At 39.8% G+C, this 16,595-nt stretch overlaps 1 protein-coding gene across 1 annotated transcript in view; it reads right to left on the bottom strand.

Annotated features, from left to right (window-relative positions):
- The window catches only part of ADAMTS19 (ADAM metallopeptidase with thrombospondin type 1 motif 19), a 222,558-nt gene that overhangs the window by 118,396 nt on the left and 87,567 nt on the right, over nucleotides 1–16,595 (bottom strand). The gene's annotated exons all lie outside the window — the stretch shown is intronic.

Here is a 16,595-nt window from a genome sequence, read left to right on the forward strand (position 1 = left end):
TTTGCTAATTCAAACTATCATGTCCACATTAAGTGGACCCTGAACCGGGGTTAAGGATGGCCGGAAGCAGTGCTGGCAGGGCATCAGAGGAGGACTTAGAGCGTGGAGATGCTGTGTCAGGCTAGCCGAGGGCTGTGCTTAAAGGGTCCCGACCCCCACCCCGGACAGACAGTTCTCAGGGGTGCCCCGCTTGCAAAGAAGTCCTGGCTTGGAGTGCCCTGAGTGCCCACACTGGGCACATCACACCACTCGGCCATCAGCCCGGCTGCTCTTGCCGCAGGCTGCCATCTGGGGAGAAGGGGCAATTGGGGGGGCTGCAGGAGAGCTTCCACCCCCAGAAGCCCACAGAGCCAGCCCAGTCCTCCCCATCGGGGGCTCGTGCCCCATTTCTCCCTCACCTCCTTCCACTTACCCTTCCCTAGCCCCTCTTCTTGATGTACAAAATAAAGGACAATTGTGTTCAAAAATGGAATCTGTCTTTATTGAACAAACCTGGGGGAGACTGGGAAAAGGAGGTGGGAGAGGGGAAGAGAGAGGCTGGGAGAGGGGAGGGCAACTAAAATGATCAGGGGTTGAGAACAGGTTTCATATGAAGAGAGGCTAAAGACACTGGGACTTTTCAGCTTAGAAAAGAGGAGACGGAGGGGGGCAGGATAGAGGTCTCTAAAAGCAGGAGATGGGTGGAGAGGGTGCATACAGAAAAGTTCTTCATTAGTTCCCATAAAGAAGGACTAGAGGACACCAAAGGAAAGCAATGGGTAGCAGGCTTCAAACTAGTAACAGAAAGTTCTTCTTCACAAAGCAAAGAGTCAACCTGTGGAACTCCTTGCTGCAGGAGGCTGTGAAGGCTACAACTAGAACAGAGTTTAAAGGGAAGTGAGATCAAGTCATGGAGGTTGGGTCCATGGAGTGGTATTAGCCAGGGGGTAGGAGTGGTGTCCCTGCCCAAGGTTTGTGGAAGGCTGGAGAGGGATGGCACGAGACAAATGGCTTGGTCACTTTCTTCGGTCCATCCCCTCAAGGGTCCCTAGGGTTGGCCGCTGTCGGCAGACAGGCTACTGAGCTAGATGGACCTTTGGTCTGACCCAGTACGGCCATTGTAAGCTCAGGGCTCAGGGTCGGGGGTCTCAGTGGACCACCTTGATTTTCATGCACACCTGCTCCTGGGTGGCCAGGCTGGCAGCTCTCCTGCCCTAGCTGGCCACTTTCCTGTGCCTAGTGCGGAGGTCATGGACGAGGTCCACAATGTCCGCACTAGCCCAGGCGGGTGCCTGCCTCTTGCAGTCCTGGGCAAGCTCCCGGGAGCCATCAGCCTGGTCCCGGGAAGAGGGGGAGGGCTGGGGGGCATTGGGTGGGTGGATCGATCCATGCAAGGTGCAGGGTCTGCTGGCTGGGTGCTGGCAGGCTTGCACCTGGCACGGGCACCGTAGCCAGCCCGTGCCCCTTTAAGGGGTCCGGGGCCGGGAGGCGGGCAGTAGAGTTTCCCTGGTGTTGGCCAGAGTGGCCACCAGGGAAACCTGGGGAGGGCTAGCCTCCCACTAGTTCGAATTAAGGGTCTACACAGCCCTTAATTCGAACTAGTAAGTTCGAACTAGCCTTAATCCTCGTGGAATGAGGATTACCTAGTTCGAACTAAGCGCTCCGTTAGTTCGAATTAAATTTGAACTAACGGAGCGCTAGTGTAGCGCCTATGAAAGTTAGTTCGAACTAACATCCGTTAGTTCGAAATAACTTTGTAGTGTAGACATACCCTATGTTAGGCATCCCATCACCATCCATCTTCTTGACCAAAACTGAAACAAAGAAGTCATTAAGCACCTCTGCCTTTTCCAAGTTTCCTGTTATTGTTTCTCCCTCTTCACTGAGCAATGGGTCTACCCTCTCATTGGTCTTCCTCTTGCTCTTAATATACTTGTAGAACATCTTCTTGTTACCCTCTATGCCTCTAGCTAGATTTAGTTCTTTTTGTGCCTTTGCCTTTCTAATCTTGCCCCTGCATATCTGTGTTATTTGCTTATATTTATCCTTTGTAATTGACGTAGTTTCCACTTTTTATATGACTCCTTTTTTATTTTTAGATCATGTAAAATCTCTCGGTTGATCCAAGGTGGTTTCCTTCCATACTTTTTATCTTTCGTACGCAGTGTAATAGTTTGCTTTTGGGCCCTTAATAATATCTATTTAAAAAACTGCCAACTCTCTTCAGCTGGTTTTCCTCCTAGTCTTGCTTCCCTTGGTACCTTACCTACCAGCTTTGCACATGAGGTACAAGGGCAATGGAAATTGGAGAGGCCCAGGAGAACCGAAGAGCTGAATTGCTGGTCAGAGAGAAGGAGTGGACTTCGTTAGTCGCAAAAATAATGATGGGGAAAATGGACTTGGGATGAAAAAAAGTACATAGCTGAACTTTTCTGAGGGTATGTCTACACTGCAGAGTTTTCTCGGGAGAACAGCACTTATGTCCACATTGCAATTGTGTTCTTTCGAAAAAAATTTGAAAGAACAGAGGGGTTTTTCCGACATTGGTAATTCTTTTTCTACGAGGAAGAAGCCTTTTTCTGAAAGAGCTCTTTCAGAAAAAGGCGTGTGTGGATGGAGAAGAGGGAGTTCTTTCAAAAGAAGAGGAAAGAGGAAAAAGCACAGGTGACCTGGTGGCCACTTCGTCCACAGTAATCACAGTTTAAATGCGAGATAGTGTCCACACTGAATGGACGCTATCTTTCAAAAAAGCAGATTGCTTTTTTGATGTGCGTTTGCTGTGTTGACACTGTCTTTCAGAAGAAGGTTTTTGGGAAGATCTCTTCCAGAAAAGCTTCTTCCGAAAGAAGCCTGCAGTCTAGACATAGCCAGAGGCAGAGTCTAAGTTTGAACACGGACATGCCAAGTCATATCACATCATCCCCTGAGACTCTCCCATATTTGGCAGTGTCCTCATCCCTGCCCTCATTTATAATGAGAAAGAAACTCCTCACCCCAATAACCTTAACTCTGCTCTGTTTGACACCATGAAAAGAAAAGGAAAAATATCTGTCTAAAATCTAATCTAGTTGTAGCCATGTAGTCTTATGCAATGTAATATGCCTCAGTGTACCTTGACAACCATCTTTTCTGATTAGCAGAAAGGAATAGTCTATTGCTGTTGGTAAAGATGCATTAACTAGGCTGTTTGTGTTTGTTATTAATGTTAAAGCAGCAACAGATCAAAAGGATCTATTTGTTACTATTGTCAGTCTTTTACAGTTAGGATTGTTTAATTTGAGAGTGAAGGAATGTATTATGGAAGAATTTATAATAGCAATAGTTACTTTGATCTTAGAATATTTTGTACTTGATCTATTTTTACAAAAGCATCTATGTAATCCTTGCTTGCATGAAGCGACTATGTAATTTTTGTTTGTGTGAATGAAGAATAAGGAATGTGTGTTAAAAGATAAATGTGAAGGCCATCACTGGACCAGATGTTCCAGGGAGAAGCCAAGGTCAGAAGTACAGATGCCAGGAGGCTGCTGTATACTACTGAAATGTGGATGAAGGGCAGATTGATCACTCTAAAAAATAAGGCAAGCATCTATCAATTGGAACAAGATAACTTGTTATTCTCATATCAAAGCTAAGAAAACAAGCATTCACCAACAGTGATTGATTACAGCATGCTGGTGCAAAACTTACTCATCCCAATGAAGGAAAACTGTAATAAAATGGGGCTGCTTGCCATGGTTTTTGGGTTCTGTCTTGCCAAGATTCTGGAGCATCAGTTTGAACCAACAGAGCCCTGCTCCTCCCTGGCCATTCTAACTGGCCATTAGGTTGATGCAAGCAACAGATTGGTACCTATATTATCAACAGGATGATGTGTGTGTGTATGAGAGAGAAAGACAGTGAATGAATGCATATGCTTTTTACGTTTCATTTTCAATAAACATTTTCCCCTAAAAAGATCTCATGTACTTCTAATAAGTACATCATTTTTTGGTGGTACCATGTGCTGCTGTTTTTTAAAAAACCAATAGAAAAGTGGTAAAAGGAGAATATACTGCATTTTGGGGAATTGCAGTGATCAATCCTTAAAGTGTGCACATCCCCGGCTGTAGAAGCCCAGGTAAAGATAGGAGGAGAATTAGATTTCTTGCTCCTCTGTCTTTTCCAGAAAGACAAGCAACATATAATTTTCCAGACCAGCTAGAGTAGTCTGTGTAGCAATTTTTTGAACTTTGCAAGCACTGCAGCAGCTACACACACAATATGACAAAGAAAACAATAAGATACATAAGCATAGGCTGAGTCGTAAGTCAGTTATTTTTGCCAAAACAGGCAAGTGAAAGATTAATTTACCAAGCAAACTAAAGTAGGGTTGCAGTAAAATACAATTTGAATACCTGTGTGAAGGGTGTGGTCACACGGTCACAGAAGTCCCCTTGGGCCACTAATCATCACCTCTTGTGGGGCTCCCCACCACACTGTCCTACTGCGTCAAATCCTCTGGTCTCCCCCAGACAAGGCACAGAGTTGGGATTACTGCCCTCCCTGCAGAGCAATGCAGACACTGAACCACTTCTGCTCTGGAAGGTCGTTGTTCTAAGAGCTCAGCACCCAGGATATCGACTCCCAAGTGGAACCAAAAATCCACCCAAAAATCCATCTTTCCCTGTGTAAAAGTTTTACACAGGGAAAGCTCATTGATTAGCTCCCTTTATTAATGAGAGATGCACAGTGGTTGCTCTCCCCTGGTAACAGTTATTTACACTGAGTCTAATACAAGTGTTTATATCAAGTACAAAAAAGTGGATTTAAGTGGTTGCAAGTGAACATACATAGACCAAAGTTACTAAATTAAAATGAATAGAAAATGCATAGCTAGTTCTAATTCACCAAGAAACTTGTTACATGCAATTTCTTACCCTAAACAGCTTCAGGCATAACCTTCAAGTCAGAAGCTCTTTTACTCTGACAATGGTCTCCAGACCTCTTTAAAGTTCTTTGTATGTTTTCAGGGTGAGCCAGGCAGTCTCTAAGGCCAGCTGAAGATAAAGGGATGATAGCTTCCTAGTGCTTAAATAGAATTTCCCTCTGGGTGGGGCTCTTTTGTTTGGCATCCCATGGAAAAATGCCAGATTCAAAGTTGATTCCAGTACCAGGTGGCATGGTCACATGTCTTTCTAGAACAACCACCTTCTGCGCTTACAGGACACACAAGGCAGTTTACAAGTCATTAAGTTGATCACCAAGCCATTAGGCTTCCAGGGCACCAGTAATAGCTCTCATTAGCACATTTAATACTATAAACAGATTCACACTTCGTATTTCTAACTTCACATACAAGAATCATACATGCACAAAAATATGATATCCATATGCAGCAAATTATAACTGTAATATTGATATGTCCTGTTTTGCATAAAGCATTTTAAAGTTATGTATGTTCATATTCACAATCTAATTCTCATAAGGTATGGGGAGCCATCACCAAACTAAAGTAGGGTTTGCAGTAAAATATAATCTGAATACCGGCTAACACAATTTAATTTTAGGAAGGAGCTGACTTTTTCCTAATACTTATTTACTGCATTGCAGTTGCATACGTTACTGATACTACAACACAGTTTAAATAGCAAATAAGTTTGCTACTTATGCACTATTTTAAAACTTTTGTTTAAAAATCATATACAGAGGGCTTTAGAGGATTTACAAACATTTTGTAATGTCTGGAACACATCCAAGTATTGAGGTTTTGGTCACAAAAACCTCCTCAGGTATTCTGACGGCCTTCTGTAGGCCAAGCAAGCATCGAGCACATTGCATAGAAGACTAAGTTTCAAATACTGTCTTTAGACTTTGTAGAGAGGAAAATATAGTGGATATACTTAAAAATTCTATTAGTTTTACAGATTCTGCTTGCTTATTCCATATCTTTTTTGTTTACAAATCTACCCTATAACAGAAAGTTGACTTAATCTATTCTTAAGTCGAGTTACCGTCTGTGTGTGTGGCAGGGGGAGGAATCAACAGGAGAAACTCTCCCTTCGATTTCTCTTTCTCTTCTCATCCGGGGTACAGTAACTGAGTCAACAGGACAGCGATCTGTGGTTGATTTGGCAGGTCTTAACTAGACCCAACAAATCAACCACCGGTGGATCAATCTAAGAGTGTCAATCCCAGCTGTAGTGTAGATGTAGTCTTCATGTTACATTCCAGACAGGATACAGAACTGTTTTCCATCATCCACTCCTGTTCAAAACTACATTCATTATTGGGACATTCAGATGGTTTATCTGCCCACAGGTATACCCTCCTACTGCTTGCTAGGGGGCCGTAGGACTACTGCTTGAGGTAGTCTGTACAGCCTGCCTGTTTCCTTGTCTTGGTTTTCCTGGTGAGGAAACTTGGGGGGGGCCTCAGGATCCCTCATTCAGGATCAGGCCTATGTCATCTGGGATTTACGATGGGGCATAGCCTGGACCCCTGAAACACTCGTCCTTTGGGCCAGGATCCAAGCCATATCACCACTGAACGTCACAAGTATGTTCTCTTTCAACCTGAATCACCCCATTTGCCTCAGCTAGCTTTTCGCACATTGCGAAAGCAGTTTCAGCAGCCAGATAATTGTCCATAAGTTGGACTGCATAAGCTCTGGCCATAGCTAGCAGAATATCTGAATACCGTATACTTATCCTCAACTGGGAATATCTGGATGAACTGCTCTATCTAGAGTTCAGCAACCCTGACTCCTATCCGAATCTCTGACTTCAACCACTGACAGAACAAATCCATCAATTTCTGGGCCCCTATATAGGCCAGGCACCCCGAGGGTATTTCTTTTCATGAAACAGCTATCAAAAGCTCTCCTTTGTGATGTCAAGGTAGTCAAATACAGATGCTGTCACCTGCTTGTACTCTTGCACTGCTGCTGCATCCACCCTCAGTATTTAGGCACACTGGCCTAGTCAGATAAAGCATTAAAAAGACGTCCCACTGCTCAGCTGGTCATTGAGCTGCCAGTGACACTAGCTTGAACATTAAAAGGAAACTCTCCAGGTCATCCTCCAATCCTTCACACATCTCCATTGCACGGCCACAGTTCAGGCCTACTGCCATTGAGGTGGGTGAAACTCCAGGACTCTGAGGTTGTATCAGAGCTGTTATTTGTTCGACCAACACTTGCTGAAATTTCACCTCACAGTCCCAGGTCAGCTTGGTTGCTAAGCAACCATCTGCTGCAGGAGCTGGAATTGCTGGTTCTCAGTTACCCACTTTAGAAGACGTTCCAGATCTGTGTTATCACCACGCTATCAACTCATATGTCCAGGTCTGAGTGTTCAACTGCCTGAGTCATTCAAGCCTCCCCCTTCTGCAGGGGTGGAAAGATCATGACTACAATATTTCACACACATTGTCACTGGGTTCTTTCTTTAGAGCTCTCCTATGTCCTGGGCCAAGTCACTCTTCTCACTCACACCTCTGCTCTAAGGTGTCTAGGTATTCCACCATGCCAGCCAGGCCAGTCATAAGAAGTTCAGTCCTCTGGCTTAGCCCTTTTCAGGATTGTCAATGAACACCAAAAAAAAATAACACAAACAAATTGTCCCATGGGTATGCCAAAGGCCCTGTTAAGCGGTGGCCTTAAAAAGGCTCACAAGCTAATATGGAGAAATAGTCAAAAGATGGATCAGCATTGAGTCCATCTTTCCTTCAGAGAAGGACCCCGAGGCAGCAATCATCCAAGGAGCTCTTTTCAGTTAGCCACAGTGGGGTTTTTGAATGAAAAATGATATTCCAGTATAGACCCTTCTATAAAAATGTACTTTTAATAGACAAATCAATACCCTTCAAAGCAAGTTACATTTTAAAAGGTTTGAAATAAGAATTCAAAGGTTTGAAATATGTGTCCTAAAATCAAGACAAGGATTTGTTTCCACAATTAAGTAAAATACAGACTGATCATTGCATTTATTTTTCAGCCTTGTCTTCTGGATTTCTTTACATTCTTGGGCTCAGAGAGATACCAATAGTCACTTCATGGTCCTTAAAGTTGAATTATAAGCAAAATATAGAATCAAAGGAAATTAGGACTGGAAGAGACCTCAAGAGGTCATCCAATTCATCCTCCTGCACTAAGGCAGGATTAACTGTATGTGGACTGAAATCTGAAGTCATAAAATATTATGATAGAAAAGAAAAATTACTATAGCGTGTATTTTTACTATGTGGTTTAAATAGTGCAGCCAATATATACAATTTTACTGGGAGTATCATAATACTTGGTGCAATTCTTGAATTGTCCTGCAGTTATATGAGCAAGTCAACTGGCATTTTAAAAATTAGCAAGTTTCTACCACTCATGGTTATAGAGAAAAAGCTGAAAAATACAAGCTACTCAAAACCCAGAAGAAAAATCAAGAAGATCCTCACATTTGGGGTTTTTTTTAGTTTCATGAATGGGGGGAATTGTCTCAGTATTATTTAAAAAGTAGTGAGCAAAACTGCACAGGACTCAATTACTGTCTCAATGCAGTGAGACGGGAGTGAAGGGGCTACTTGCAGCTCTCCAATTCTATGCTGCCAGGTAAGATAAATCTGCAGTTTTAACTTTAACTTCAGATGAAAAACCTTCTACCAGGAGAAAATCAGGCATAGTGAAGTTATGTACATTTCTATCCTAGTTCATTCTTTGCCTCCCTTCCCTGCTTACACTGGATAGCAGTAAAGAAAGTAAGAATGGCACCCAGAGGAGCTTGCATAGGAGACAGCAAAACAGAGATTCTTCTACATGATCCCCTCTGGGTGTTCCCCAATTGAAGCAATGAAATATGCATGCAGTGAACCAAATAATCTGTCTGCAGCTCTGATTCTCTGGAACATAAGCATCTACCTAATATACGATGTAAGGTGATAGAAACACATCACTATCCCCATCATCCAGTTATAGTTATCTATAAAGGGCGAGACAGATCTTTGCAGCTCACACCAGCCCATGAATGAAATAAGTTATTTTTAAATGTTCTAACTGCTCATGAATATTAGAAAATTGTCATTAGAACCATTAATTACAAAATTAAGTGACATGAATTACAATTTAAGATTATCCTTGACATAAATTTAAAGAATTCAGCTGGAAAAAATATGAGAAATATCCTGATTAACATATGAATCAAGAATTGTTGCTAACCATACAGGGTAATCACATCTCAAAAGCATAATGAAAAGATAATTAAAAACTAAAAATATCATGGTAATAACTAGAAATTAACATTGGCATTTTGTATACTGGTAAAATATACTATATGCTGTGTTACTTTACTTATGACCTACGGGGCATCAAATTCCCTTTGACACTAAACGTATTTCCCAGCATACACTTTTATCTTTTATCTTTTTTCCACTACATGTATTTTCAGTAGCACAAATATTTTTTAATCTGAAATAGAAAGTATAGAATTAAAAAATAAGATTAGAAATGATACATTGTTTACAACACTGCTGTAATATAGACCACGTATGCACAGTAATTTATTTAAATGAATAGAAATTCTAATGGATTAGTACCTTGCAATTACATTTTATGCTTTTCTCCACAAAGCAAATATGTTCAGTCCTGAATCACAGCCAAATTTTTATAGCTTTATTCCACTGTCTGACTACAGTAGGACCTTTGTCTGAGTAAGAAATGCAAGATGTGACTCTAATGCCAAATACACTAAATAATACTAACTATTCTCCTACATTTTTTAAGGAAAAGCTTTTCAGAACACAGAAGTTTGAAAACCAAATTCTATGTCAAGATTCCACAAACAGTTTTAACTCCTTCCCTGAATATCCTCCCACTATTTCAAACGCGATAATTTACCTAGACATGTAGGAGTACAAATTGTATAAATATATCTATCATTGTTTTACAATGTTGCATGTACATTCTTCCAACAGCGGAAAGGTTATATAAGTTTTAGAGTGTAGTATCTAAGGTAGGAAGCTAATAAGGGAGGTATAGTAAGGAACTGAAGGGAAACTACATAAACGATTAAGGCCCAGATTCAGCAAAACACAAGTATATCCTTACATCACACTGATGTCAGTGGGATTTAAGAAAGTGTTATCAGGGCTTCAGTGAAGTAGAAATGGCTCAAAAACATTAGAATTTTAATATATAGAAAGAGTGAAAAAACATGATATAGGTGGTTCTGTATGAAAGTTTATGACCAAATAAATCTGTTAGGGTATGTCTACACTAGGAAATTATTTCAAAGTAACTTATTTTGAAATAATAACTCCCGAAATAACAATTCTAAAATAAGTTTATTCCCCAAGGAAATCAGAAATTATAATTTCAAAATAACCAGCCACTTATTTCAAAGTAATGGGATTGGTAGTGTGGACACTCTGCTTGTTATTTTGAAATAACTCCCTAGTGTAGACCAGGGCTTAGTCTTTAAGGTGCCACAGGACTTCTCATTGATTTTTCAGATACAGACTAACACAACTGCCACTCTGAGACTTGCAAAAATGTAGGCATTTGAAATGAAGGATGTGTTTGATGGCATGTGTGTGTGTAGGATGTGGTCGGTAGTTCTGCATATTATGATGCATAAGTGTCATGTACCCCGGAAACATAGAAATGGTATGATGGTAACTATTATAAGAGCTGGGCGTAAAGGGGTTGCTGGTGGACTTACAAAGTCAGATTCAAGGTGTGTGAAACCATGATTTATTAGATTTATTTTAAGATGTCTACAGCTTCTAAATAAATAGATACCTGATATAGTGTTACATTCTTAATCCAATCTTAATTACTATTTCTAGGAATTTTCATGCTTTATATAGAATTGTTAAAGGATATCTGGCATCCTGGCTATGCAGAAATATGTACTTAATTTCTGGGATTATTTCCTAGATGACAGCTACGTTAATTAACTTGGTCTCTCATTTTTTAGAGTTATGCCAAAATTGCACCAAAAGGATACATGTGGACATAACATTTTTCATGATTTCAAATACTATAATTTACCTAGACATGTAGGAGTACAAATCGTACTCCTGCCAATTTTATGAACTTCATATAGAGCTTGTAGACTTTTAAGAGGTTCTAAAGTCTGTTATAAATAACATTAAACTTTGCAGCCCTTTACAAAAATGCTCAGAAGCTCTAACCTGAGAGATATCCAAAATAAATTTATATTAATATACTAAACCATTTTTGCATTTTTTTTCTTCCAAATAAGTTATAAGACGCTAAGATTTTCCTTATGTTGAACTTTTTCAGACTTTTATATTCCTGACCAATCTGAATTTTCAGAAAAAAATCTCAAATAGCAATATGGTCCCCCAAAAAAAGTGAGGAAGGAAGGAATTTTATTTTTTTAGATGAATAAATCAATATCAAAACTAGTTTTATAGCGAAAAGCAAGACAAAATCTCAGCTACAAAATTGGTTCAGGGCTCCAAAATATATTAAGTGAGAGAGATTGTGGTCAGTGTTACACACTATACAATTCAGATATTTGGGTGAAACACTGCAGCAACTGAGGCCAGATTATGGCCCAATATGCTGTAACCCAACTCTTTGGTGTGATCTACAGCACAGTATGAAAGCATGCTCCTAATAAAGCATGGATGAAATCATTAAATCACTGAAGATTTTGCCAATAACTTCAAAGGGGTAAAGATTTTACCCTTCAAATTCAATAATACAGAACAGATTTTTATAACACAATCTCCAAAAATGTGGACTAATCAAAATTAAAGTATATTTCCTTTGCACTATAATATTAACTACCCTCTCAGATCACTACACCAAAAACCAAAGGGTTGCCATGTTTAAGGGACTACCATAAAATCTCAAGTATAATGCGCACCTATGTATCGTGCGCACCCTGACTTTAGACTCTTAAAATCATGAAAAAACCAAACTCCTATGTATAATGCGCACCCATTATACAGGAGAATGGCAGGGAAGGAATGGGAAGGAAACCTGCCCCCTGCCCAGATGCCCGCACACCGAGCTCGAGCCTGACGGGTCCGTTCCCCCTCCCCGCCCAGTTCGCTCCTGCCGAGGGTGAATTTAAAACTTAAAAAAAAAAACCTCCTATGGACAATGTGCACCCTGACTTTGATGATTAAAAAAAACAGGAAAAAAGTCTGCATTATACTCGTGATTTTACGGTATGTACATCCATCAGAAAGGGGGAAAGGTTAAAACAAACTGACACTGCTTTTCCTCCAAGAAAGGACAACCCAGGTTTTTAAGGGCACTAACTAATCTGATGGTTCATGATATCATCAGCCCAATTTCTGTTTTAAATGTACTTCAATTTGGATCTAATTAAGGTTCTACCCTGCAGCCTTCCTGACATGTAACTCCCACAGACATCAACCAGAGTACCTCCTACTGTGTAATTTGTGTAAGTCAAACTTGCTTTAACTTATTAAAATAATTTTATGTTAAACTTATTTTTATAAGCATGTTAAAGGATTAATATTCTACCACATGAAAATCCTTCCTAGGGTCAATATAGGTACAGTAGAGTCCCGATTATCCAACCTAAATGGGACCGACAGGTGGCCAGATTACCGAAAATGTCGGATGATAGGGACTCTACTGTAGCTGGCACCGCTTGGTCCCCATCCCTGCCTGGCCCTGGCCCCTTCCCTCCCTGCAGCTCCCGGGCGCCCGGCCCCGCTCGCTGCCCCGTGGCTCTCCTGGAGCCGCTGATGCCGCTCCTGCCGGTGCCGCTTTGTTCCCGGGAGCTGCAGGGTCGGATAAAGTGGAATGTCGGACGACCGAAGGTCAGATAATCCAGACTTTAATGTATAGCTCACACAACATTAAACAATACATCTTAGAAAAAGTTGCAACGGAAAGAAATTTGTAAAAACCACAGACTCTTTTTGTTGAACATGGTTGTTAGTTATTCAGTCACTAAATATCAGTATTACAAAGACCATCCGAAAGACAAACAAATAGTAGGAACTATTAAAAAATATCAACTAAAACTTTTTAGCATTTAGGAAAAACATATTTTGTATTCATGTGTGCTGTCATTTGAAAAATATTTTCTTATGCAGATGAAATCGTGCACCCACTGTCCCTGGCCTGAGCTCTAGCTTCACACTCCCAATAGCTGGGAACCTGCTGCTGGCTGCTTCTGGGGTGCAGCGTCATCTGCCCCAGTCCTGAAACCACCCCCCAAGCCAGAGCCCCCTCCACCCTCCAAAGCTCTCATCCTCAGCCCCACTCCATACTCTAGTCCAGGGGTGTCCAAACTTTTTTCAAAGAGGGCCAGATTTGATGAAGTGAACATGCGTGAGGGCCGACCATTTTGCCTGACATTCTTTGAACCATTAAAATTAAATGCAAATTAACTATTTTATGCAAAGTTTATTGCAAACGGCATACTTTTTACTTTTAACAAATTAAAAGAACATATTAGACTCTGAACCCAAAACAAGTATTGACCTGACTGTAAAAGCTCTTGCAATGTCATATAATATAATAAAACTAGGAAAAACTAAATTTGTACAGCAATGAAATGTTATTTTGCAGGAACACCTATTTAATTTCCTCCTTTGCAGGTAAGTACGAGATCTCTGCACAAACACTCCTGTGAGATCCATAAAACATTGGAATGTCTGTCTGTCTATCTGTCTTAAAGAATGAGGAAAGCTACATTTGTCATTCTGATTATGGGTACGTCTACACTGCACACTTATTTCAAAATAAGCTATTCCAGAATAGTTATTCCGAAATAGCTTATTTCGAAATAGCACATCTACATAATAGGAAAACTGGAATCTAGTCTATGGATACCAAGAAAAGTATTGATCTTTTTCTGATGTCCTTCAGTTAAATAGCTTGCAAAACTAACAACAAATGTTTTGAGTAAACTAAAACTGGAAATGCTTATTTTTGTCTTCCCCTGTACTGCAATCAGTGCCACAGGGACATTTTTCTAGCTGCTATCAATCTTCTAGAAATAGTAACTGCAAATGCAAGATTTTATGTAGCACATGTGGTGTACACCTGTGGACTTCTGAGGTGGTATAACATAGGATATAACCTGAAAAATCAGGCAACACAGTGCATAATACAATAATAAAATTCAGGTGCATAGCAACTAATGTTTGAAAAGTTCCATCTTCATTGAAGACTTAGAAAAAATATTACCTCCAAGGACTACAATAGATAATTTCTATAAAATGGCATTCATAAAACAACAACCTACAAACAGTATGTGAAACTCCTTCTGCACGATCACTCCCTTCAGTTCCCCTGGATCAGTGGTTTCCTCCAAATTTACAGAAGTGCAGAATATTTTTCTTTAAAATTAGCAACTAGCTTGTTAATTCAACCTGTGTAAAAGTAACACAAATTTTAAATGACAACCACAGGAGAATTGTTTTGCTGATTTTAACCTTCATTTGGACCACTCTAACAAAAAATTAAGATGTATAAGGTGAAAATTAGCTTCCCTGTGGATAATTTTAAAATCTAAGAGATGGGCTATTATTTAAATGTAATAATGCACACATTTTTGTTTTATGAGCAGTATTAGTATAAAGTCTGTCTGTACTATAGTTATTTTCATATTTTTTCATCCAATTAATTGATCATAAAATATATTTTGCTCCATGAATGTTGATGTGCATATTTTTTGTAGAAACAGACACCTAAAAGCAGTGGACAGAAAAATAAATCTTCCTAAAAAGCTCATCCTGCTTACACAACTCAATAATAGTAGCTGTCTCTTTGGGACAGGAAAAGTGAAGAAAGACTGTGAAAAGGAAATATGCCCTCTAACCAACCCTTTTATGAGCTTGAGAGGTGTCTATGTTCCCCTGCTTTCTCTCCAGGGAGCCCAGGAGAAAGAAAGAGACCCTGAGGCTAGTAGGAAGACTCAAGTAGCAAAAGGGGAAGGAATTTGCGTACACACTCTCCCCTCAGCAAGCCGAGAAAAGAATAGTACAAGACAGGGGAAACAGACAAAAAGCTCTCCATGGGGCCCAACCATACAAGCAAGGAACAGCCAGACCAGGAAAGGGAAGGAACAACTCCTTCCACCAACTCCTTTGTGGATAGGAGGTAGATTCATTTTTCAGAAGAACGAGTTGGTAATATTATTTTAAAATGGACACAACTCAAAAAAATAATTTATATCTGAAAATGTTGAACTGACTATTGTTACAAATAGCCCTTATCAGAAAAGAAGGGAACAAGGAAAAAAAGAAAAAATGGGTTCTCTCTCTGCCTCCCTCCTGTGTCCTGGAGTACCTGTTAGCATAGTATGCAAGTATATTTTCAGTTTGCATACTTTTGCCCCCAAAATCATATTAGCTTAAAAATAGAGAGATGATTTAAATAATAAATTTGAGGATCTTTCTATTTGCCTTCTGGCTTCTGAACCTTTAGGATATACACTTGGATCATGTTTCCAAGCTTTCCTCTGCAACCATAAGGGGTAGAAACTTTTTTAAATGAAGACAAGCTTCTCAAACAATCTCTTGATTCCAACAGCTGTGGCTTTAGGAAAGACATCAAATATTGCAAGACTCATGATAAAACCCTGAGAGCTGGCAACACTGAAATCAACACAGGATCTAACTCTGTTGTTTTATAGGAAAGTGAACTCAGGAAGGAAGTAATTGGAATTGCTATGGATTTTCACATCATATGATCAGAATAAGGCCCAAAGCCTCTACTAGCTACAATAAAATTTTCCAAGCTCTTATAGCTCTAGGACAATGCTTCATAAATATTTAAAAATCACATTCTAAAATGCAAAATATTGCAGGACATTTAATTACCTTCAATGTCTTAGAAACAAAATCTCTTTTTACATTTTAATTCACTTTTCAAAACTATAAAATAAAAATCATTAATGTGGTTTTGGTTAACTGCCAAGTTGCCCAAAAGAAATCAAGTTACTCTCTCCCTTCCTTCCTTCCTTTCTTCTTTCCTTCCTTCCCTCCATCTCAGACTTCAACCTGCACAAATATCCTAAAATGATGTCTCTATACCTATAGAACTGAATTTTCTCCATGTGCATATATATATTTTCATCTGGAGATCTGTGTCACATTTAGGGCATCCATACCACCGTATCGGGATCATTTGTCCCTGAATGGGAAGCCTAATTAAATCTTCCAAGGACTGACAATAAATTTTGTGTAAGTACTTTTTTGGGGTTAAGGGGAATTAGTAAATAGAGCTTTTGGCTGGTGCTCACTTTACATTGTAAAATTATCTATAAAAAAGTAACTATAAAAAATCCTAAGACACAATGAATAAAATACCGAAAGAAGCAGCACTGAACATAAAACCTTGTGTAAAACAAGATAGGAGCCTCTTAGAACTTTCTTTCCTTGCCATACAAATATACTCAATCCTAGACTGCATAACACAATTTCGGCATGTATCCATCTAGTTAAAATATGTACTCATATCAAACCCGAAAAAGTGAAGTTATGGGATTGAATGAATAAACACTAAATCCAACAACTGTCTGTCTAGTGCCCATCAATGGAAAGAATTATAGTCTGACATGACAATATCAATCAGCTAACACTACCTATCCTTTAATAATCCTCCTTGAAGATTCCTCTCTTATGTT

Source organism: Pelodiscus sinensis, chromosome 6, assembly GCF_052426305.1.
Source record: "Pelodiscus sinensis isolate ZL-2025 chromosome 6, ASM5242630v1, whole genome shotgun sequence".
In the NCBI taxonomy this organism is placed as follows: domain Eukaryota; kingdom Metazoa; phylum Chordata; order Testudines; family Trionychidae; genus Pelodiscus; species Pelodiscus sinensis.